The 24675-nt window shown below is 39.8% G+C and overlaps 1 protein-coding gene across 13 annotated transcripts in view; it reads right to left on the bottom strand.

Moving 5' to 3' along the window:
* Positions 1-24675, bottom strand: part of ZNF644 (zinc finger protein 644) — an 81908-nt gene that overhangs the window by 29234 nt on the left and 27999 nt on the right. For 2 of the 13 annotated variants that reach the window (XM_075039038.1, XM_075039029.1), the window contains exons 1-2: positions 23369-23420; positions 1606-1657 (exon numbers count right to left, since the gene is read on the bottom strand). The gene's annotated coding sequence lies outside the window, so the exon portion shown is untranslated. Of the gene's footprint in view, positions 1-1605; positions 1658-3986; positions 6971-13099; positions 16159-19697; positions 22529-22694; positions 22717-23079; positions 23327-23368; positions 23421-24675 lie in introns of those variants that run through there. The other 11 variants (XM_075039034.1, XM_075039030.1, XM_075039036.1 and 8 more) reach the window with 11 other exon arrangements.

Raw genomic sequence — 24675 nt, 5'->3', positions numbered from 1 at the left:
TACTGCGAATTCAAGTCCCCTCCCTAGCCACAATTCTCGTCCTACACTCATCCTCAGATAAAGAACAGTATTTCCTTTTGCAGAGTTACATTTATTCCTTTTCTCAAAGCACCACATTCTAGAAACCTGCAAAGCCAGGCTAAGGCAGTAAACATCCTCTGTGCATAATTATATGCATACTACAGCAGCATAGCTTACTTTTAATTGTTCATAATTCAGAAGACAATTCATAATCGAAGTCCTGAATCAGTTATACATTATACAAAGGAATAACACTGAATAGAAGAGTTATTTTAAATTCCCCACAAAGTGTTCTGCTATAATCAGTATTTTAAAGTTGACAGCAATAGCTCTAAAAAAGTCTTAGCAGAGCAGAAGATACAAACAGAGCAGGTCATGTCTATTTTAAGATGCACATATTTCATTTTTAAAGCTACATTAAGTCTACATATTAATCAGAGATTAGAAATGAAGAACAAGCTCATTTGAGCAAATGGGATCTCCCTCTCACGTCTTCAAAATATCAAGTCACCACAAGCAGCTGTATTCTGAGATGCCGTATTAGTCAAACAGCAACCAGGAAACTTGAGAAGCCAGCTTTTGTTTGTGACAGAAGCCTGTGTACAGAAGTCCATCGTGCCCTGTTTTCACAGGAGAGAATTTACCAAATTGTGGGGCCTTACCTAAAGATACTCTTGAAAGACTCAAGCTAAAACAGATTAAAGCAAATTGCTCTTCATTAAATGTTTCACATAATTTAACAGAGAAGAGATTAATTTTATAGTTCAAAGTATTCCTGAAGTAGAATATCAAGTAATGTGAAAAGAAACAAAATCTGGGCTTAGCTAAACTCTTATTCTCAAAATAAGGCAGGGTGGGGGGTGGGAGTGGTGGTGCAGAGAAATGCCAAAGTTACAGGAAATTTTTCCTAGATGGACACTTTGCAATTGCAAATGGACACTTAAGTTCTACAGCTCATGAGTACCAGTAAATATTCATATACTTTGTCTTTCAAACAGCTCCCAAAAGGGTTCCTGGGGACAAGAAAGGGGAAAAAACCAAAACAAACCCAATGGAATTTCATTATTAAAAATGTGAAATGCTATTCTGGTAGCTGGTCAAATTTCCCACACAGTTATTTATTAATAGAATAAGTGTAAGTTTAACATCCTGCTTTGACAATGCAAAGTACACTTTCAGTACTTTGAAACCAGGTGGATAATATGCAGAGAATGAAATTCATTTGAAGTACTCATAATTTTGGCTCTCAACAGCTAGCAGAATGCCTTGATAGCTTTTTGACTATAACAGTTTATGGAAGAAAAGCATAATTATCATAATAATCTTAAATATTAGGGATGTATGTGTTTTGTTCCTATTTTGGTATCATAGAAGTAACATTATGTCTGTAAATTACAGTAATCAAGATACAAGTTTCAATACAATTTTCACTGACCACTTTTTCTGAGTGTTTAGCAGTATGCACTAATGGACCCAAGGAATTTGGAAAAAAAAACAAACAAAACCACACACCACAAAAAAACCAACCAAACAAAAACACAACAAAAACATAAACCCAACCAAACCCACAAAACTTCTACTCACCTTTGTTTGATTTACATTAAGCTGTGAGATCCACTTCCACATTAAAATAAACCTGCAAAATAAAACAAGAACTTACTGTACAGCTGTCATTGTCTTATGCTTCTGTTCTAGACTATATGACAAGACAGGCAAAGCAGAGATGAGAAATCTACAGCTGCAAAAGTATTCTATCAGTTTTGTCTCAGGGAAGAAATATCAAAATTCCAGTGGTCTTCTCTCAAATACACATGTAATTTTCAAATAACATAGATGTTTGTACTTTAATTAAAAGTCCACCAAGAAATCATATCAAATATACACATGCTATTAAACTAAGTGGGCAGAACAGCGGAAAAAAAGTTGCATGGCAAGAAAAGCTCTGCTGCATTTTCTGCTAGTGCCTTCAAAGACAGCTATCTTAAGTTCCCTGAATAGGGAATGAAGCATAGAAAGGATGTGGTTACAAATGAAAGCTTTAAAAAAATCTTTTTAGCAAAACAATCAAGATACCTGAGATTAAGTGCTGGGGGGTTTTAAACCTGGGCCTCACTAATTCCTTGCCTTCCCTAGGACAAAGTTGTGTTCTTTATTTTAAGGCTAGCTGGACCATTTTAAAATCATAACTTATTTTGCCTTCATGAAGGCTGACCAATGTCAGGTTAAATGCTCTAGTTTCAGTTCTGCTTACAGATCTTTAACAGAACTAACTATACAAGGAAATTTTTCACTTCCTAGTTGGAAATATCAGACTATATAACATTTGGAACAGACTCTGAAAGTCACTGAAGCTGCATAAAAACAAGAATGAATTTTTCTACAGAACTGGGTCTACCTCATCTACTGAAGACACAACAACTGGCATACAGCTTTACAGAGGGTTATCCGTATCTAGACTAAACTAATGTATCCATCACTAACTCCGAAAGAGACATCTATCCTTACATACTACCTAAGATTCCTTCCCTCAATTTGTTCATACACAGCTTTTTGATTCTGAGTTCCCCAGTCAGTCTGTAACTGTCTCAAAGCCACCCACCTAAATTACAAAGACAGATAGTAAGGAAAGACAGACCTTTCAAAAAGTCTTGCTGGGCAATATAAAGCAACAGACTAGTCTCCAAGCTCCTCTCTCTAGCCCCAGGATAATTTCCTAATTATCACATTAAACTGTAGCCTTTATGCATTAATGTTATTCAAAAGATAGGCTCATTTATTTCTCAAATAAGTTGTATTACAGAAAAAGTTAAAATTCTTTAGTCAGGTTTTAAAGTAATATTCATGCACCTAGAAAAGCAGAAGTGTTATTTTCAAACAGCAGGGGAGCCCTATTGCATGTTACAGAAGGTAAATGTAAAGCTACAGTTAAAAACACCCACAAAATACAACCTGCATGTATGAAGAGCAAAACACCTTTCAAAAAATGGGAAAGAAGGTCTATGCAGACTTTACATTACCAAATACTAAGATCAGCACTAAACCAGACATCTCAGTAAACCTGTGCACTTTGGCTGGGCAGAGTCAATCCCAGTCTAACACTTCTCTCACTGCAAGTAAGAACTACATCACTGACTGCCCTCATGCAAAATGATCTCACCCATACCACTGTAGCAATTCTCACATCTTCTGCACATTGCAATTAGCTAAACATTAGCAATAACTGTTCTCAACATAGATTTCATGGTTTGTAATTCAAGTACAGACAGAATCTTTGCATGAAATGATTGAGCCCAGACAACTGTAGATCACTGGTAATACAACAGGCTGCCATGCAACCTGTTACTCACTGTAACAGCTTTCTCATGGAAACACTTTACTTCAGACCAATCAATTTACTGTGTTGACATAAAAGGGGAAGTCTTACTCTACACTACCTATCTGGAGGGCATGTACTCTTGTACTCATTAATGTGCTCTTTGGAGAAAACTTAAATGCAAGTACTCTTGAATCTAAGTATTCTTTGGTTCACAGGGAGCTCACAGACCACTTTGGGGATAAATATGGGGTTACTCTGTATCTGGCACAGAAGGAAAAGAGAAGGGAATAGAGAAGATGTGCCATCATAATTTGGATATTGTCCAGCTGAAGGAAAGGTGACAGAAGTTTCACAAAGACATTATCAGCAAGCAAACTGCTGAAGGACCAAAGGGCTGGCTGTCCTACTGCAGCCTTGTGTTACAAAATTCAAAGGGCCCTGAAGAATTAACTCCCCTTTTTGGGATTTCAGACACACTGGTGTTCAAAGCTGCACCCAGTGGGAGACAGTATGTGCAGTGGCATGCAAATATCCTGATGAAGGCAATGCAATCCACATCAAGACACCAGATTTTAGCCCAAACTATTGATAGCATTGCGACCCTCACTGTTTAAAGCGACCCAACCCACACTACTTAACCAACACTCACCTCTCAGTCTTTCTGCTGTCGAAGATTCCTCTCACTCCAACACAGTCAAACTCTAACACCTACTATTCATTTCAAGGGTGTTGACATTTGGAATAACTGAGCACCTGAAATTCTTTACCAGCAGATTGAAGAGAGGTAGTTCACCAAGACTGGTTAGGGAAAGGCAAAGATTCAAAATCACAAATGCTTTGGCTCTGATTTTCCTGTCTTAATTCTCATTATCAGGAAAGGAAGCGAGAATGAAAGCCACTCTCCTTCAACAGGTAATAAAGACAGCATCAAAAGGGACTCAAAAGCAGGTAAGAAACGTAGTTACAGAGCATTCACCTTGAGGCCTCACCACTCAAAGAGTAAAAAGGGGCCCACAGCAGGTACAAGGACTGCTCTAAAATGGTTAGGCTTCTGATCACCAATAAGCAGCTGCCTGTTCTGATAAGGGCAGAGAACAGGAAGTGGAAGAAAACTGCCACGGTGGAGATGGCCGATATCTTAAGTGTACCCCCAGTGGTATTAAAGAAACACAGATGTACTGAAGTGCTTAAAAGCACAAGCATTTCTCCCTAATCGGTGAGAAGTGTGAACCAAGGCGGTTCAGTGCTAGCAATGATTGCTTTGCCCAGTGACAACACAGAAAAGGAGCATACCAATGATACTTCTTTTCATGCAACACACAAAAAAAGCCAAAGTAGGGAGAAGTTCTCCAGCCTATATGCAACGATGAAGTCACATCTGTGGGTATTGCTCAGACAGAACAACCCGTCAAGTGTATCTGACCTACAGACAGACACAGAAAGATTATCAAAAAAGCATTTGTTTGAGGAATAATTTTAAAGGCTGTATATACAGGCTGTAATATAATTGTTACAGATAATCATGCTAGACTAGTTAAAATATTTAATCTTTCTGGCTAGCTAGAGAACAGCTACAAAAGCTTCCACAATACTGCTTTCCCAAGTAAACAACCATTACAGTTGATACTTCAAGATTCAGGCTCATACAAAAAAAGTAAGATAACTGGTTTCACATCTACAAAGATAGCAGAAAAGATTTTATTCATGACTCTTGCATCAAGCTCATAACCATTCACAATACAACGTTTATATAAAGACAATTAATCTGAGTTCAAAGTTGAGTCACACAAAACTTGCCTAACTGCTTCTCCCCTCATTAGAGCTGGATCTTATGTCAAGACTAAATTTACTTTTAATCACTTCCTATTTACATTATTAGTGCTCTGTTTGCTATAATGAAATACCTCCTATAGCATGATCCTCCCTGGGGAAAAAGTTTGAGGAACACTAGAATGCAAAGGTGTACAATGAGTATATAAAATTTGCAGTAATCCTGACAAGAAAGAGTTTTGATCTATTCATCTACTTCTTAGCCCTTATTTCCTAACAGATCTGTGATAACTGACATTTCTACTTAACCATCTTTAACCATCACCTTCTCCTGGAATGGTTGCAGTCAGGAACATAATTCAGAGAAGTTTTTCGGCGGGTTTTTTTGTTGTTGTTTTGTTTTTTTTTAAAGAGAGTTATAATGTAACACAAAACTAGCTTTTGCTTCTATAACTGATTATGCTTGTGGGGGAAGGAAGGAAAAGGAAGAAACAAAGGCTAGAATAAACTATGCTATACAACTACTTCTGTTGGTATAAGCTGTGGCTAAACAGTCCATTTCACCAGCTCAACATAAAAACACAGCAAAATGCTTGCAACTGTAGTTTTGACTTCAAGTACTTTCTGGGACTTAGAAAATTTGATCAGTTGGTTGAGAGTGAAATTTACATTTATTAGGATACTGCTGTCCCAGCATTAAAATCTGCTAAATTCAAAAGCAGGGGGTGGGAGGGGGGGGTACAGGGGAAAGAAATTTCATTTTAATATCTGATGCAGCTCTGGAAAACATCCATAATCTTACAGAAATCTAATAATCCTAAAAATCAATGCAGGAAAAAACAGCCAGTAGAAAGCAAAGATTACTCTAAGAAAAGGCTATTGCAAGAAGCCCAGAAGAAGCTCCAGCTAATATTGTATACACAACTACCAAGGATAAAGTCATTTCAGAAGAGGACTGAAAAAGCAAAAACTTAGCTGACAAGCTCTTTAAATACAAGCCTATACCGCCATTTTCCCCACAAGTAGTCAGCAATGACCTTGTCTGTACAAAATGTAGTTTCCTGCTTTCTGTTTGCAGAAGGAGCTTTGATGCTCTCCAATCTCTATTAAAAAGTATAAACCTGCATATTCATATAACATTCAGTAGCCACAAATACCTTGAACTAACATTCCGTGTAGATTACCTTGAACTAACATTCGGTGTAGATTAATTTAGATCAACAAATGTAAACATTTTCTAAAATCACGAAATTCATTCCCTTTGAGAATCTGTAAAACTTCTCTCAATCTATGCTATTCCAACCTTAGTTTAACCAACTGAATTATAAATGCCACAATCAAATTTACCAAAATTAAGTTTGCAAAGGAAAAATAACAATCACTCTTCTTAGAATAGTTAATGCAAAGCGATATTTAAGTGCAGGTACCCTACTGAAGCCTGAATTATCCAGAAGTCAAATTAAGCAAAAAAATTAACATGTCACAACATGAATAGACAAAATTTAAGTGCTTTTACTGGAGGTGCTTCTGACTTCAAAGAACCTGCAGTGACTGAACAAAAGCGAGCAAGCAAGGGACTGCAAGAGAGGACTGCGTCTTGTAAGATTTTGAGAGTTATCTGAAAAACAGTTCAAAGTTACAGTTCTTCCTTTGTCTATTCATTACAGGAGAAGCCACATGCACAGTTCCCAAAGCTGTGGTAGGGCTTTCACGTGGAAGTGTTGAAATATCTCATTTTTTTCTACTTGGAGAAAGTTTTGCTTTTTGACAACACCCCGTATGGGACTGTGAAGCACTTCAAGGAAAAGTGTGACAGCATAGAAAATTAACACAACTGATCATACCTCAGACTCTGAAGCTGTTTCAGGCCAAACAACAAGATTAGAAGCAGATGAATGCAACTTTAACAGGAGTATCACAGTAGGGAAAAAAAGTAGTCATAGAGAGTAGCTTGAACGGAAAAAAAGAACTTGTGTTTTTAGCATCAATTAAGCGAAACAACAGATTTAATTATTATTTCAAAAATCTGTATTATGTAAATGAAAAAATTTAAAAGCCATCAGAGGGAAAAATATTCTAGGAAGACTGAGGTTTGGGCTAACAAAACGTGTATTAGTCAAAAAGGTTACTTTTCCTCTCCATCACTAAAGAGATAAAGAAGTAAGCATTTAAAGATGTACACAATGAAGATGGAAAGATGTCTACAGAGAAGCAATGGGAAACAAACATAATTTAAGAGCTGTTTACTTTGAGTAAGCACATATGTAACAATCAACATACAAATGAAAGTATCATAAAAGCACTAAACTGAAGCATCAGTTTAAAGATGGACTTCTGAAAACATTTAAAACTTCAAGCCTTAAGAGAAAATATTACTACAATATTTCTGAAGGTTACTTACCAATGCAGCCCCACAGCTAAGATCAGGTGTAACATTCTAAGTATCACTGACATTTAATAAATAAGTTTACAGTCCATCAATATCCAACTAAATTGAATGGTATTCTTCACAATGAGAATTACCATTAGCAATAAGCTACAGAGAAATAATTTACCTTCTTTCTGTATAATTTCTCTACCAGTTTAAGCTACAGATCAACATACCACTTGCATAATGAACACCTGTACATTTTCAGTCATCCTTGAGCCTATTTATCATGACCACATGAACTAGCTCTTCATTTGCTGTATTTATATACCTTAGATGTAACAGCTTCTCTCAAACAGGAAAAGCTTAAAGCACAGAATGACATCATCTCTCCATTCCATTCCAAACTACTAATGGCACTGTACATAACCCTTGGCATCATCCCTGACATTGAACATTTCTCCTTTCATTATGCTGTCAGCAAAATCTCGCCAATACATTACTTGTGCAGGAACTGCCTCTACCCTTCAGCTATGGAATCACTCTCTTCTCCAGTCTGAATTACTATATATTCCTTCAACATATCCTCAACATAAGCTTTAACTACAGCACCCCAAAACACAGTGGCATACCCTCTGACTATAAGCACTGCACGAATGCACTCCAGAAAACAGACAGTTATGCAAGATCTTGCCTACCTCATAGAAATTGATTATGGTTCCTCACAAATTTCTAGTCCAAGTTTGCACACCCAATTTCTCAGCTGAAACTAAGTAATCAGGAATCCAAATCAGAAAGCTTCTTCACTTAAATGCTTTTCTAATGAACCAACAGATTTAATCCAAAACCATGGATTTTATGTCTTTAATTAAAAAAAAAATTTAGAAACATCTGAGGCAGTACCTTCCATGTGCTCATTTTAAGAAAACAGCCTGTTACATTTCAAGGTTCATTTTTAAAATAACGAACTGTAGAGTGGTGTTAAACGTTTGTAGTGTCATCCTCTCTTTTCTACAAAACCCACAGTATTTTAATAAAAACATAAAGGAGGCAAAGCTAAGCATAAGAATAAAAAAAGTTCCAAGTTAAGGTTGTCTGCATCAAATTAGTGCATCCCCTTTTGTGTACCACCAAGCAGCAACTTTCTATTGTCCAAATGACTGTCTTTACATACTACGCATTCTTCAACAACTTAAATATATAAAATGCAATTTTCAGCACATATGCCTGTAAATGAGGCAGGATTCCACTGAAATCAGTCAGAATACTGTTTTGTACAAGATACTGAAGGAAGGTATGAAATAAGATTGTACAATAAAAATAATATATATGTACAATCAAAGTAAATAAAGCATGTGTGCTACTTGAGAAATACCATGTTTTAAGTACAGATATGTGCATTCCAAGTCATAGGCAACTGTATATTTTAGACGCATACTTAAAGGCCTTCTTAATTTTTACCAATGACCACTGAATAATCTTTCATAAATCCCCTGAATAGAGAACAGTTTATCAGTTCCATCTCTCCTGAATGAACCCAGGGCCTTTTCAGTAAGGAAGTCTGATAGAGAGCTTCACCAAAACTCCCCCCCAAACCAACAGAACTACAGAAAAATGGGATCTGCTATAGGTATACAGAAGACATCACACACATGGGACTTTGATGCAGAGCAGACAGTTTATTGTCAGTCCATATCCACCATCAAATCTGCCACCTGTGGAATCCTGACACACAGAGAAATGGCATAATTAATCTTCACACATTCACTGCACTTCACATATCCCTTTCCTGATGTACTGCATTACACACTTCTGAAATTCTTCAACGTAAGTGCACTCTTCCCTATTAATAACAAAACCTGCAAAAAGTTTACTCCACAATACATACACTTACGTACTTATGAAATAAAATACAGTGCATATCCCCAAGTAGATTCTACTGTAGAATATGATCCTCATTTATAAATCTTCAAACAGGATTTAGGTTGGCCATATTATTTTTATTTTTGAACTCAAAATATAAAAATATCCTAAACAAAAGCTTTGCTGCATAAAAAAAACCAACCATTAACCGCTTAATTCCTGAAAGCCAGAATTATGTACCAGATACCACATACTTTGTGAAATGATGTATCAAGGTTTTTTAAAAAAATTATTACCCAAAGAAATCAATACTCTGTACTGTTTTTTTTCCTGCAAGTTGTTTCATAAGGACATTATGTTTATTAATACAATTTAAAACCATTAAGCAATTTTTTGAGGTAGAAAAAGCAGTAATTAGGTTTTAAAAAATATTTACTAGAAATTAGTTTTCCCAATAAACAGATTGGTATTCTAAAACAAGAAGCCTGATGATATCCATTAGTTTATATCTCTGTTCCCATTAAGGACACTTTTACCTAAAAGCAGTATCTCACACAGTATTTCTAATAGTAGTTAAAGCAGCACATTAATAGTCAAGCCATGTTGTTACTGTAGCAACAATGTTTTCTGGTAGCCATTTTCTTTCCAGTTCTAACACTGTTCCAAAGCCAACAGTCCTTACTGCAATCTCTGTTTAAACCCAAAGGCGGCAAACTGCTACATACTTCAGATACCTCCCTCTAAGACTGTCTTCTTCAGTCTAATGTCCTCACTTAACAGTATTTTCTAATGCTGGACTCGACACAATTTCAGTTTACGCTAATAAAAAAATATAACAGTGCAGCAGTCCGCTTTAAAAACCCCAAACCCTATATTTAGGAGACTAAACAGTTTGCAGGACACTGGAAGAGAAGAACAGCTGTGCAATTCATTATTTTAACCTGCAGGCTCTAAGAACACAGCCCAAGACAAGATTACCAGGTTATAGCTTATAGCCTTGGTCATTACACTGATGGCAGCCACAGAGAACCCCTTCTCAGATCACAGATTACAAAATCAAAGCAAGTGCTGTAGCCAAAAAGCAATTTCTTAGTAGACTGACATCTCTCTGAATTTTCTGTATTTAGAAAACCATTTTAAGACAAAACTAGCACACACATTCATTTCCAACTGCTCCTCTACATTTTTGCAGCCTTAAAAATCACAACACCTGAAACACTTTCCTGGCTTTCTTAAGACTACAATGCAATCTCTAAAAAAGGTTGAACTAAAATCCTACAGCTCAAAATTAGTGATAAATTTTCACTTCTTTCTTTAAAAAAAAAAATATCTCACTTTCTTGTATCATGACAGTTTGAAAGCAAGCAATGGTGGGAGGGCACTAACAAGAAAGTGAAATACATAACTATTCATAACAGCAATGGCAGGAAATAGTCAACTGGTATTAGCACGTAAGTACCCCCTGCAAAACAGGATCCTAAGTCCAAATTCAGTTCCTCACAAGTTTGTTTCAGTTGAACAGGTAGCTATGCTGGGATCACGAGCTCTAATGCCTGCTGCTGTCTGTCTAGACAGCATTTCTGACACTTCCCGTAGACCATGGCAGGAGCGGGAATCTCCTCTTCATAGCCTCAGAGGAAGTGTATTTTCTATGCATGTGAAAATGCAAAATCGAACAAAAATTTCCGAGAGATTTCATGCACACTTAGATTTTCATAAATATTTGTAAACCTCTGCTTATAAACTACTAATAGGTATATTATAAGTAAGGGCTTAAGCTTAAAATGAAAGTAGGTTTATGCCGAACTCTGAATTGGTGTGGGCGAGACATTTTATTCTGATATCCCTATCACAGAAACCTCCAGCAGAGGACAGAATAGACACTCTGGAGTATTAGCATCTTTAAACACCACTGCTAACTCCCAAAGAGCCTGCTTGCTTATCAGAGGACTAAGCTGTCACTACAATGAATGTTCCAGTATGAAGAAAATAACCATATAAAATAATCACCTAAAAATACAAATTCCAGTACCGGCATTCTTCCTGCAATAGTTTTGTCCAAATAAAATATACATGTATTTTACACAACAGGATTCAACTACTGCTTATCAGATTTTAAGCAAAGCTGCAAAATACTCTGCTTTCTATCTGGGTTCATATACACGCTATTACTTATAATCTATGAAAGACCACTTTGGGGAGTCACATATATACATATATAACCAGTACTGCAAAGCCTTTCCTTCATTTTGAAGAAGCCTGCTTTTTTATGACAGAGGATGGGTTTTGGTGAAGGAGTAAAGTTAGAATATGCTGTCAACAGTATCACCTTAATAGCTATTGGTTTTTAAAATAAGTAAAAATCCATTCCTTACTGAGATACTCAGTGCTCACTCTTGGGTTGGTGGCACTTTAAGCTTCCAACATTGCCCATCACCTACATAAACAAGAAAAAACTATTTCCTACTTTCGATAAGCTGTAGCAATGTGACACAATTAAACCAACTGTTTTATTTTTAAATCTTTATGCTAGATAGCTGCATTATGTTTGGGGTTTTTTTTAAACATAAACAACCCACATCTTACAACCCAGGTTATACTACCACGCCTGGCAAGCAAACTAGGGCAAATGCCTCCACACACCTCTTTGAAATGTAGTTTGAGACCACTAGTTACCATTTTGAAAGACTCCATCAAACCAGCCACACATCACCAGCACCACAATCACAGGTCAGCTCTGACACAACATCCATGTCTCATTAGCAAGCTCCTATTCATGGTCCCCATGCCCAATCAGACAGCGTCCACAAGTTTTATTACTAACACAATTAATTGCCATACAGGACTGTTTCCTATAGTACAATTTCCAAGTGTTTTGTAAAGTTACTAAGCCTTTGTTTAAAAATTATTCTATGAAAAGCATTTTGCTGTGAAGCAGATATTCTCAAGATCTGCCCCAAGCTATGCAGTACCTTGAGGTCTACTTTCTACACTGTTTAATAAACTTCTACTGAGTCTCCACGTCAGACTGCAAGAAGGTATAGCAGTCCTAGGAAGGCTTCACTTCATGGTTAGGGCTTCATTAATCCTTCTTTCTTCAAACTTGAACTCTTTAAATGCTTGTGGACTTTGTTCCACTGTTCACTTCCTTTTGCTTAGCCATCAATCAGGCTTTCTATCTTTGATTCTTTTACTATTTGAATTAATTCTTCCAAACATGACAGCCAATGACAAACTCAGTCCTTCCAACTTGTATTGTTTTAGTAATAAAATATCTGCAATTTCAGGTGTAAGCATGCAGTGTTTCACGCAGAGACTTAAGTCCGTTCATTTGCATACACATAGTAAAGTATACTGTTTTCTACTGCCTTGTCACACCTGCAAATACATATCTTTAGACTTAGCTTCCATTAGCTAGCTATAATGATACACAACCAATAAACTGAGACAGGGCATACAGGTTCTAACAAACATATTTAAGGGTCACAACATACCTGCCACACCACAAAACAGAAAAACTACTACACCACATGTATTCGGCCACTTCATTGCCACCATTTTGGTCATGTGACATACATTGCTACTCATATGAAATATTGATTCATGATAAAAGTGTTGATGTCTCCATCATATAATAAATTACAGCAGCAAATACTCTTGTTCTGGCTACAGGAAAGCATCCTTCTGGTACGTCCCTGAAGAAGTTGTAAAATTTTCAGAAGAGACAACAGTAAAAAGCATGCCACGTTGGTTATCCTCACCTGTGCATATCCAACCCATTGGCTGTCCTTAGGCACCTAATCTGGTTGGGACTAAAAAAAAAAAAAAATATAGACACTTGATTTGTCAGTTTTCCTGACCAAACCAGATTTCCCACCCAAACTTTCAAAAGTAGCCCAAGAAACAGAACAGACAACATGTATACTCTAAGCCTGTTTCATATGCTTTACACTGGACTACAGGGATAGTGCAGAAAAACCAGATCTGTGTGGACTAAGGTTGTATAAAATCAAGAGAATAAAATAAATATATACACAATTGGCATAAGCCATTCACGTAATAACTCCATTTCAGAATACAGACACAAATGACAGTTTTTTAACTGAGGCAACGAAACCTGTAGGTTTCCCACGCTTCCCTTGCACCTTAAAAAGCACGTAAGTAAACAGCTTATGTTATTTGCACTAATAACAAAGCTTCTTAAAACAAATGAAAGCAAGCACCTAAGATAAAGGAAATTTTTCCATTGTCTTGGACACCCACAGTTAAAACAAAACAACCACCAGAATACCCCCTGCAAAGGCTTCATAAATTCACATAGATATTGACTAGTATGTCCCAAAAACTTTGTCACCTACATCAACAGAGGTTCTGTGCCTACTTTTAGGCCCATGAATAGGGTTGACTATTTGCCTGCTGACTGGCCCCAGAGCTACTATCTTAGCTCATTATTGGGAATTTTGTAAACATACAACTAGATTTTCAAGGTTAGCTCCTGTATTTCATGTTTGCTTTCAGCTGGAACGCTGAAGAAACTATAATCAACACTAAATGCTTAGAGAGTATCTATGAATGTGAAATCTTCTGATTTAAATGGATTAAAGGAGAGAGAGGAACTTTTCCTTAAGTTCATGGACAACCTATAAATGCATACTTAATGAGAGCAATTCTGATAAAAATGCTCAGAACTTACTCAGTTGCTACTTAACCAACTTTAAACAGCTTCAGAGAAAATAAGACCCATGAACTACTCTCCAGAACTGTGTTAAAAGTACAGAAATACGTAAGGTATTACTACAAATTTAATTTAAGAAATAATCTGCCTTTATCCCCAAATTCACAAAACTAAAGAAAAATCAGAGAACAAATAAAACAGAAAACAAAGGAAGCTGAAGCACAGAGCAAGTCAACTTCTCCAAAATCAGATTTCAGCTACCCTAACCAAAGCTATTCCTTGACTGTATTTAAGCCTATCACAAAATTGCTGGGAATTTACAGTATTTAGAGGAAAACAATGTTATATTTGTGTCTTTAATTTTTTATGAGGTATAGGCACTCATAAGACACTCAGATTTGTACTGAAGGCAAGACTAAAGAAAAGGAGAGTGGGTTTTGGGGTGGAGTTTTTGTTGTTTTGTGGGTTTGGGGATTTTTTTTTTTTGGTTGGTTGGTTTGGTTTTTTTTTTTTTTATACTAGTAGGGTTGTCCTATTAAAAACAAAGTGTGAATTCTGAATTGAAGACTATTGGTAACAAAAGGTAACACTTTAATATTTTTGTATTCTTTCCAATAAGCTTTTCACTTCTGAATGCTAAAATCTCCTTTAAGGTCAGGAAGAAATGCTAATGAATCTACAGTGACACAAAACATGAAGAAAAAGGACAACCTCGAGAATGTAAAAAAAGTGTACTTTCTCCTGCTGAAAATGGCACTCCAGAAGATGACTTAAAAAACTGAAAGAAAAGTTAAGGTAAAGCTGTTTGGCAGAATGCAAGTGAAGTCACAGAGAGATTACTTTGAACAAAAATCACCCTGGGTCCTAGTATTAATATTACTAAGTGGGAAGAAGACTTTGTTTTAATAAGATCATGGAAACCACAACACAAGGGATCACTAATTAATCCTCCCTCCTTTACATTTACATCCTTTGAAAATAGTATGCATCAGCATGCTTCAGGACCAGCTTACTAGATGGACCTAAAGCCAAATTATTTGAAATATATTAAATAGAACTTCATTTAAAACAGTACCCAACATCCTAAACATCAAAGTGATCACCTCACAGAAGTCAAACCAACCCACTTTTCTCTAGATGGCTTAACAGACAAAAAACCCCAACTCACCGTTAATGCTCCAAATGACATGAAGATATGCTCTGCTGGGATACTGCAGTACTTTTTACGCAAAAGTATAAACGCATTTCTAATTCCCTAATGGACATTGCCAGACTTCTGAAGACTATAGAACCTGGATATCTTCACAATTTTACTAAATGTCAATACATTACCCTAAATACAGCCTTAATTTAGAACTTTGTATCTTGTTCCATAACACGATACTCTTACACTGGAAAACAGTAAAGAAGATTTAATTGTTTGTCTCTATATAAATAAAGATCTGGACAGATAAGCAAAGGAACCACATAAACTGCACAAACACACAAAACTTCTGCAATGATTAAAAAAACCCCACCTCCCACTATAACATTGCAAAATTTTTGGGTTTTTTACATAAATCCTTGCTAGGCTACCTCTTGCACATCATCTTCTCTGCTCACCTCTGCTAGAACTTCATTGGACTAAAAAATGGAAGGCAAATTCCCAAGTTGTTTTTAGTGTCTAGAAGACATTTTAAAAAATGAATTATCACAGTACCTCTATGGTATTTTTAGAAATAGTGTGACACTTCAGTTATATACTAACCTGAATGGTTTCTTCCAAGTATCATTTCTGTTTCTGGTTCTCTCCCTTGTGCAGAAATATATTATGCCTGTTAATGCACGTTACTGCTGGTAAAATTGTGAAAAGCAACAGCAGTCTTACAATCACAGTAGAGAGAGAGACCTGGGGAACAATTTTTTTCTGGACAAGCTGTTCCTCTTCCTCTCCAAGCCTCACGTGCGCCAGGAAAGAAACTGGACCTCTCTCATCCACCAGCACTTTCAGCCACACGTATAGCAGTGAGAATCACAGTGAACTTAGCCAGTAAGCCTCACCACCTAGAAAGTCTGGGAACAGGGGCTTGTCCTTTACAGGAAAATGGCACTGAATACCTGTGATGTACCTACCTTACTTCAAAACACTAACAAAAGGAAAGGTCTGTGAGAATCCATGCTAAGGCAGCTCATCAGCAAGTCTACCACTTCTCACCACAACATGTGTCACTATCATCTAATACATTCAAGGCTTTATAAGACACAGGAAAAGACAACCACTATCACAAAGCACTCAAAAGAAAACAAGTCAGACAAAACAAACTTTCAGAGGTTTCCCCAAAGCAAAGATGTAGAAAGAATATACAATAGACAGTATCTACAGTCTTCTTTGGTTTACATACCACATAAGCAACCTTTCCACCTCAGTTTCATCAGCATTTCAGTTCAGTTTGCATACTAGACATGCATGCTCTACTCCCTCCCACTCTGTAATTGCTCCAAAGCCTCCGAATTTTTTCACTGCAGCTTATCTAGGCTAATTCACCATCACGTCCCCCCCAAGTTATCTTCCCCCCTTTTCCCCAGATGAAAACTACCACAACAGAATGTATTTTTTTTTTTTGTTACTAAGTACCTGAGCAGGGAGCACTAACTGGTATGTTGTTCTCAACATCCCAGAAGATGGAAAACTGTTTCTAAAGTAACTTCAGAGTTCTAACATTCATTATAATGTGTACACAGTGCAGTTATTCTCATTACATGCCACAGGTTCTCAGTTTTTAAATGCTGCTCAAGAACAGAAGAGATTAGGTGATTTCACTGATGTCAATATATGTATTAAAAAAAAAAAAGGAAGCAGAAGAGGACAGAGTACGCACTTCACTGTGGGAGAGCTGGGAGAAGCCAGCTGCAGAACTGTCACTTCCCACTCCCTGTGATAGTACACACAATCAAGAGTTTCTCACAGAAGATATACTCATAACAACTACGGTTTTAAAACAACAAAAAGCAGCACCTCTGTGTGAAGAAACAAAGTTATTTATACCAGAACTTTTCAGGCAAAGGCTGTCCTCTGTTGAAAATATAGTTTCTAATACCAAGCCAACTTAGAGTAACAACACAAAAAAGCTTTCAGAAAAAATAATCCCCTTCTCTCCTCCACCAATTATCACAGGGGAGCACAGAATCTAATGTCTTTAGTGAAGGCTCCTAAGAACATCCGTAAGAATACACAGTTTCTTTGCAAACAAAATAATCATAAATACAATAAACACTTTAATAACCTACAGCCACTGTTTTGGTGGTTGGGAGCCTTATTTTAGGATATAAATTCTATAAAGTTCCTACCTCTTCTGAATGAAAAGGATAAAATTCAGAAAATCAAGTTAATATTAGAGTTTCTGAAACTCTACAGCCACAAAACCGCTGCACATGCCTACATCTGAAGATGAAGAAAGATATCAGCAACAAACATTACAAACATTAAGGGCTTTTCAAAAAGTAGTCAAGAATTGTATCACATAGATAGTGCTCCTAGGAGAGCTGAGTGGCATCAGAAGCAAACAGCAGAAATATTCAGAGGACAGCCACTCAAGAAGTAAAAAACTGAGTTAAAAAAAAAAGCAACCTACCAACCAGAACTCTCTCTGAAAAGCAGCAAACCAAAACAAAAAACCAAAGCAACCAAACAACAACAATAAAAAAAATCAAACCCATAACCACCACCCATCACCCCACTGACTGCAGCCGGACAAGAAATAGATACCTACCATGTCCTACCAGCAGCAGCAAGGAGCAGCTTAGGAGCTGCCATGCTTTAGCAGCAGACATAAGTAACAGTTTTCCAAAAGCAATCCCCTGACCTCCTGTTGCATGCCTTTTCTACAAAGAAATCTTGGGTGGAAAACCCATCCCTATCCCAATCGTAGAGCCACACTGGGAAAGTAGATAGGATAAAGCACAAATCATGCTATCAATGCACCAAATTATTATTCTGTGAAGAGGCAGGCAGGAGGAATTCATTGCTACTTTTCAACATTACAATGATTACATTTGTTAAGGAATTCCTTCTTTCTTTTACTCAAACTAAAAAAGGACACATCAGGCAAAAGCCTGTAAATAAAGGTAAATTATACAAGACATATACCTTGCACCTTGTTTTGCTTGAGTTCTATCACTTTGTTGTGGAAAGTATTTTTACAAGGGAGTGCTAACAGTTGGCCCAGAAAACAGGAAAGTTACAATGATCTTGATCCCTGTCTTCAGCCATAATTGCACAAATCAGTAAGGCACCTAGAATTCCTTCCATCCTGATTCCCAAGATGCATCCTCTCACCCACTCCAGCTGCTTTCTTAAGACTACAACATTATCAAATACTCATTTAAGGCAAGAAAAAAATATCATCATTCAAATACTCACAAAATAATGTCCCTTTGTAAAAAAAAAAAATCTAATTGCAAATATCTCAGACTGCAAATTCTGTATTTTTTTATTTTCACTCAGAGAAGAATACAACTGTATTCAAAAGAGTCTCCAAAATTCCAAAGCTTTTAGAAGTATGGTAAGTATCTAACTTGCAATGTTAAGCATATTGAAAATAGTTACTACACACTAACAATAGGCCTGAAATATTCCAAAACCCAGCAATCTGACCTTTATTCTGATTTGAGCACGAACTTCGCATCCTCTGGATTAAGTCTCAAGAAATACTGAATTACTAAATATCCCATAATCCCTCAACTAGTCGATTATATGTAAGATTAAGCACTCAGTATCAATCAATAAATGTCAACTAGAGATTTACCATTTCCAGTAGCTGGATTTAGTCACATCTGAAACCAGCAGTTCCCATACCAAGAGTATCACAATTACATCTGCTGGAATTCTCTGTATTACCGAGTTTGCTCAGAAATATTAAGTCAGTTAATATTTAGTGTAACCAAAACCAAAAAATGCATACTCACTGTTAAGCCGCTGTCTTCCCCTCCTTTAACCTCATTGGCAACGTAAGGGCGCTGCTGCAACATTTTATCAATGTAACAGCTGCTGTGTACAGTTGAACAGTGACAGAAATGCAGCACAACTGGATACTCATTTTTATTGGGATTATTTTATTTCCTTACTTTTAAATTTAGAAATGCTTGCTCTCCTTCAGTGAAGCAAGACCACTTACAAGTAAATATCACAGAATTCTGGGTAGACTTTGTACCAAGATGAAATACTCACTACGTGACACTGCATCGCATACTAGGTAACATGACTAACCCTGTGACTATCATGCTCTTTTCAATTTTTTGAAAAAACACACATTTATGCACTCATTACATGGTCTTTCTTGATAGACAGCTGTGATTTCAGCATCAAATTACATCTCACAGAATTACTGTACTGTAGAGATGCACTGTATTTGTGTCCATTTTTATGTAACCGGGGAAGTCAGAGTGACCATTTCCCACCCTTGCTTATCAAAGAGAAACTTTTCTACAGTTCTGTGAACAATGTGGGCATTACTTTTCTACCATCACTGCTTGTTTGAACTATAGTTCCTATTAACTGACACAAGTTTTGATTTAAGGGACACAAGGTATACAGGCATGAAAGTGGGATTATTTATTTTTTTTTTTTAAATTAAGCATGAAAAGGATATATTTTCATGATACTACAAACTACATGAAATCCTTTAACTCAGACAGCCCAGCAGTACCTTTATGTGTATCAGCCAGAATGACCAACATTCACAATTTCCTTGGGTAACTTAAGCTCTTTTTCCAGTAGCTATATGAAGTTTGCATCTACACTGGAAAAAAAAAAGCAGCAAGGAAAAATGTTAATTGTCAAAAATCAGCTTATATTTGAAGTGCTCAAGAAGATGAACAAACATATTTTTAGAGAAGACAGACTTGTTTTGGTTTATTTCACCAGGGACTTCTTTACACTGAAGTTGGGTAGACATTATTTTCACCTGAAGGAACTGGGCTTTGGAGGCTATGCCAACTTAAACTAGTCTCAAAGTCAATCTAAGTGAGCGCAACGTTGTTCAGATATAACCTAATTTTATCAAATGATTTTCCTCCCAACCTCTGAATACATAAAACAGTATAGTCACAATCCAGAGCACAGAGGGAACTAATTCAGTTTGGCTTAAAATAACTGTAACATTAGAGCAGTGCATTTGGTATTAAAATAATAGAGGGAATAGAAGAAGTATCTTCAGGCAGTTCTCTAATAGACCCATTACTTGAACTTTGTTGAAGACAAAAAGTTGTTTGAAAATGTAAAAACAGGAGGAAAGTGAGTTATTGACTAGCCAAACAAACAGCCAATCAGCAACTGTTCAAAGACCTTTAATTCAAACCAACTTCAGGTGAAACTGCACAGCAAGTGACACAACTATTTGTATTTCTTTCCAGTTTTAAGTTCTCAGATCTTTTGCAAGCTGGTAAAAAGTCTGAAAGTGTTTAAAATTAATAACTGCGTGTGAGCACATGTGTGTTTTATTAGTACAGAGAATTTTATTCCCTTTTCAGTTCCGTTTTCTCCAGGAACTGCTTCAAAAGGCTTGAATCAAAAAAAGTATACATGCTAGTAGGTTCCACTAATACTTGGAAGTATAAGCACAAACTATTCCACAAGAAATTCCACTGACAACCCTTGAATTCAGTGTCCATATTGAAATTCAGCCTACACTTATTTTAAAGTGGAAATCATTGCCACCATTGTTTAACATCCTGTTTATTCAATTGCTGATGCTCCTATTTCAATCAATTGTTGCTGTACTAAATAACCTCACAAGGATGCTCTAAGTGATTGGTGCCTTTTCCTCCTACTAGCCAGGTCACCTGTTGAGATTTCAAGACAGTAGTACTCTCTTTTAGCATTTACTCAAGAACTTTCATACACATTTTCCTAAGCATATTCCTTCTAGTGCTACTCAGTATAAACCAAATGCTGGACTTCATGAAACTCCAAAAATAAAATCAGAGTAGCACAGCTTTGCCCTAATTTTGTTACAAGAATATTTGCCAAGGATTTTTTTTTAAATATAAAAAAATACCATACAGGTTAGAGAAAACAAAGGAAAAAACATATCTGTAAAAAGGAAAAGTTTTTTTTTTCCTCTGCAAAACTCCTGTTCCTTGGGTAGATTTTTTTAATTAAAAAAATTCAATCTGAATGAATACTAGATGTCAGAAGTAACTATTTTAAGACAATATTTTGAAGATTAATTTCAATTCTTGTTCTAATTCTTGTATAACTGCACCACATCCCTCTGCAGTTACATTAGACAGGTTTGCAACATCAGCTTTGATTATAAGTCAGCATAACAGGATTGTCACACTGCACTGCTCCTCCATGCACTGCATTTAAACCCCTCTCCAATAAGAAAATTGCTGCATTTTCTCTGCATCTAAGTGACCCACTAAAACCTTCTCCAGATCTATTTTGCATTGTCTAATCAGTTCATTTATTCTGCCCTCAAATCACCTGCCATGCACAAGTCAGGTAGTGAAGAAATCTATGCAGAAGAATCACATTAAGTTACCCAAACTCTGAAGCACTCCACTCTCAACTGTGAAGAATCTTCTCTTTAGAGACTTATTTTATAATTTGAATGAAAAATTATTTTGCAACTTGTATTAAAAAAATCATATTGCACAAACTTCTCAGAAAAAGGTATAATTCTATGGTGGAATTCCAGAGATGCTTATCAGCCTTTTAAGAGTGTTTGTCCCACGTGTTAATTCATTAATCTACACAACATGAAATGGCTTCTTACTCTAAAATCTGGTGCACATTCATTCCCCATATGTGTCTGAAAGCAAAGTTCCATGACACAATCTTCATAATTAAATTATGTCCTAGAAGGCGGGGGGGGGGGGGGAAATCAGAATATCACTGCGAATGAGATGTTGCTTAAAGGGCCAGAGTTGTACAACACTGATGGAAACCTATTTTGATATACCACGCTTGTTTTTCATTACCGCCATGACTTGTCAGTTTATAGCCCGCACTACCCCAACAGAGGTATTTCCAATAGCCTAAAGGTTACATACAAGCGACAAGAAGAACAAACACTTTCTAGATTTCAGATAAATTACGTTGGTCAAGACGATGCTCATCACTGCAGCCTGATGTAACACAAACTTTGTCAGAGAAACCGCCAGACCCTGAAGCAGCTGGGAGCCCGAACACACGACTTGGATACCTTAACTTTTCCTTTTTCCTACTTTTCCTTCGCTGCTGTAAACCACCTCGGCCCCGGGAGCCCCGCGCACTGCAGACAGCGGCGCTGCCCCCGGTACGTAGGGCACGCCGGCCAGGAACTTGCCAGCCCTTTGTAACAACGCCGTGCGTTTCAGAGCCGCCCTGCTTTACGCCAGGAAGGAAGGGAACGAAGGGGAGGGAGGGGGTCGCACGCTACCCCCGCCCCAGTACAGCAGCAGGCAGCCTTCCGCGGGCTGACCGTGAGCCCGGGTGGACAGCCTGCGTGGCGACCCGCACTAGCGAAGCGAGCGGCAGCGAAGCGGCGAGAAACACAGCGCAGGGCCGCCCCGCAGGACCCGCCGCCCCGCCTCGGCACGCCGGGGCTAGGCGGCGGGAGGGGACCGACGCCTGCCGGAGCCCCCCAGGGTGACCCCGGCCACCCCCGAGCGACGGCATCCTCCTGCCCCGGCCGCGGCGGCGCCGCGCGGGGCGTTACCTGGCTCCCCGCGGCCCCGCGCTGCTGGCGGCCCGGCCCCGGGCGGCTCTCCCCGCGCCCTAGGCCCCGCGGCGGCGGCGGCACCGGGCTGCCCAGCTCCTCCGCGCCTGGCAATGGCGGCGGCCCCGCTCCCCCCCCTCCCAGCTCCGCGCTCACTGGCTGCGCCGCTTCATGTGACCGAACAAAACCCTCCTCGGCACAGCCCTTTGTGTCCGGCCCGGCCGGGGCACCGGGGAGGCCGCTCGCCGGATCGGGGAGGGGGCGAGGGGCGACGGCGGAGACGGCGGGAGGCGACGAGGAGGGCCGGGCCGGGGAGCGCCTCGCTCGCCCGCCCGCCCTCTCTCCGCCGGGCCGCCACCGCTGCCGCCTCGGCCCGGCCACTTACCGCGGCGCGGGCGGCTGCGGCCGAGTCGCGGTGCCGCACCAGGTCGGAGGCGGCCGCCATGTTCCCCGATGCGGCAGGATGGAGGCAGAGCCGCCCTCCCCGCCAACCGCCGCTAGGGCGGCCGGCTCGCCGCGCCCGCCTCAGCCCGCGCCGCCCCCGCCCCACGCAGCGCCGCGCGGAGCAGCGCGCGCGCCCCCTCCCCTCCGCTCCGCTCCGCTCCTGGCTGCGGGCGGGGGGGGGGGCGGGGGGAGGGCTTTAAAAAAAAAAAAATGCATAACGGGAAACTCACGGGCTCGCCGGGGTGTGCGTCACGCCGGGGTTACGTACCGCGCGCGGCGTCATGACGTCACCGCGCAAACTTGCCGGCCCCCCCCGCCACTCCGCGCGCGGCTACGCGCGCGCGCACAGCCCCCCACGCACACGCGTCCCGGGGGGGCGGAGCGCGCATGCGTGCGGCCTCGGCGCGCCGGCGCTCCCCAGCCCCCTCCCGCAGCGAGCCGCTCGGCGGCGGCGGCGGCGGCGGCGGCGGCGGCGGTGGCGGTGGTGGGGGAGGGCGCCCGCCCCGCTTCCCGCCGGTGGCAGGTGTACGACCGTTACCGCCGGGCGCGGGTCCCTCAGGGCGGGCGGCAGCCCCGGCCCCGCAGGCCGGCCCCCAGCGGGTCGCTGCCAGCCGGGCTCTGAGGGTAAGGAGGAAATGCCTTCCGCAGGCGGGAGGACGATTTCCTGAAGACCTTCCTTCAGAAGGCAGACTGCCAGCGAGGCTGCCGGCCGCCCGGCGCGGCCTCCCCTCGCCTGCGCCGAGCCGCGCAGCGCGCTCGGGAGCGGGAACGTCGGAGTGCCGGTTGCTTGGCGGTGCCTTTCCCGCAGAAAGTGGAAAACTAGGTCAAGTGCTTCGGGAGCTGTACAAAGGCACTCGCCGTGCCAGTGAGAGAAAGGCAGGCTCCTGCGACGAGCCGCGGCTGGCGAACGATGTGAGAGGGGAACAGGAAACCTGAGAGCAGAGGAGCGACGAGAGGAGACGACCCGGGGATTGTCAGTCCGTTCGGGGAGGCGGGAAGCTATGAGGGGACACCAAGAAGGTAGAAGCATTCGGTGCCATTTTTTTTTTTCAGATCACTGCTTCTGGTGGCAAACCCCGATTCAAAAGGGCAGGGACTCAGAGGAGAATAGTAAACGTGTAAAGTAGAGACTGCTTTGATAAATTACATTTTTTTCTTCAGATTTGCTAGGCCCAGAGGATTTCACACTAGAGTGAGAAGTCGATTAAGGCAACGTTAGAGGTGTGAGCAGTCGTCACTGAGAGCTCACGAAGACAACTGAGATTTCAGGAGAGAGGAAAAGGAAAAACACAGCACATATAATTCAAAAGGGGGGAATAGGTAGAGCCAAGAACTGTCAATCATTCCAGCCTCTATTCCCAGAAAAGTACTGAAGCAAATAATCACACATCTTTAAGTACGTGGTGCCTAATGAAGTGATAAGTTACAGCCAACATAGATTTGTCAAGAAAATCTTACCAAGCCAAACTCATCCCATGCTGTGACAGTATAACGGGCCTTGGATGGGAGTAGTGGTAGATCTGTTGTGGCTTGACTT

The sequence above is a fragment of the Buteo buteo genome, chromosome 10 (genome assembly GCF_964188355.1).
Source record: "Buteo buteo chromosome 10, bButBut1.hap1.1, whole genome shotgun sequence".
Taxonomy (NCBI): Eukaryota; Metazoa; Chordata; class Aves; order Accipitriformes; family Accipitridae; genus Buteo; species Buteo buteo.
This window is presented reverse-complemented; position numbering and strand designations above follow the sequence as displayed.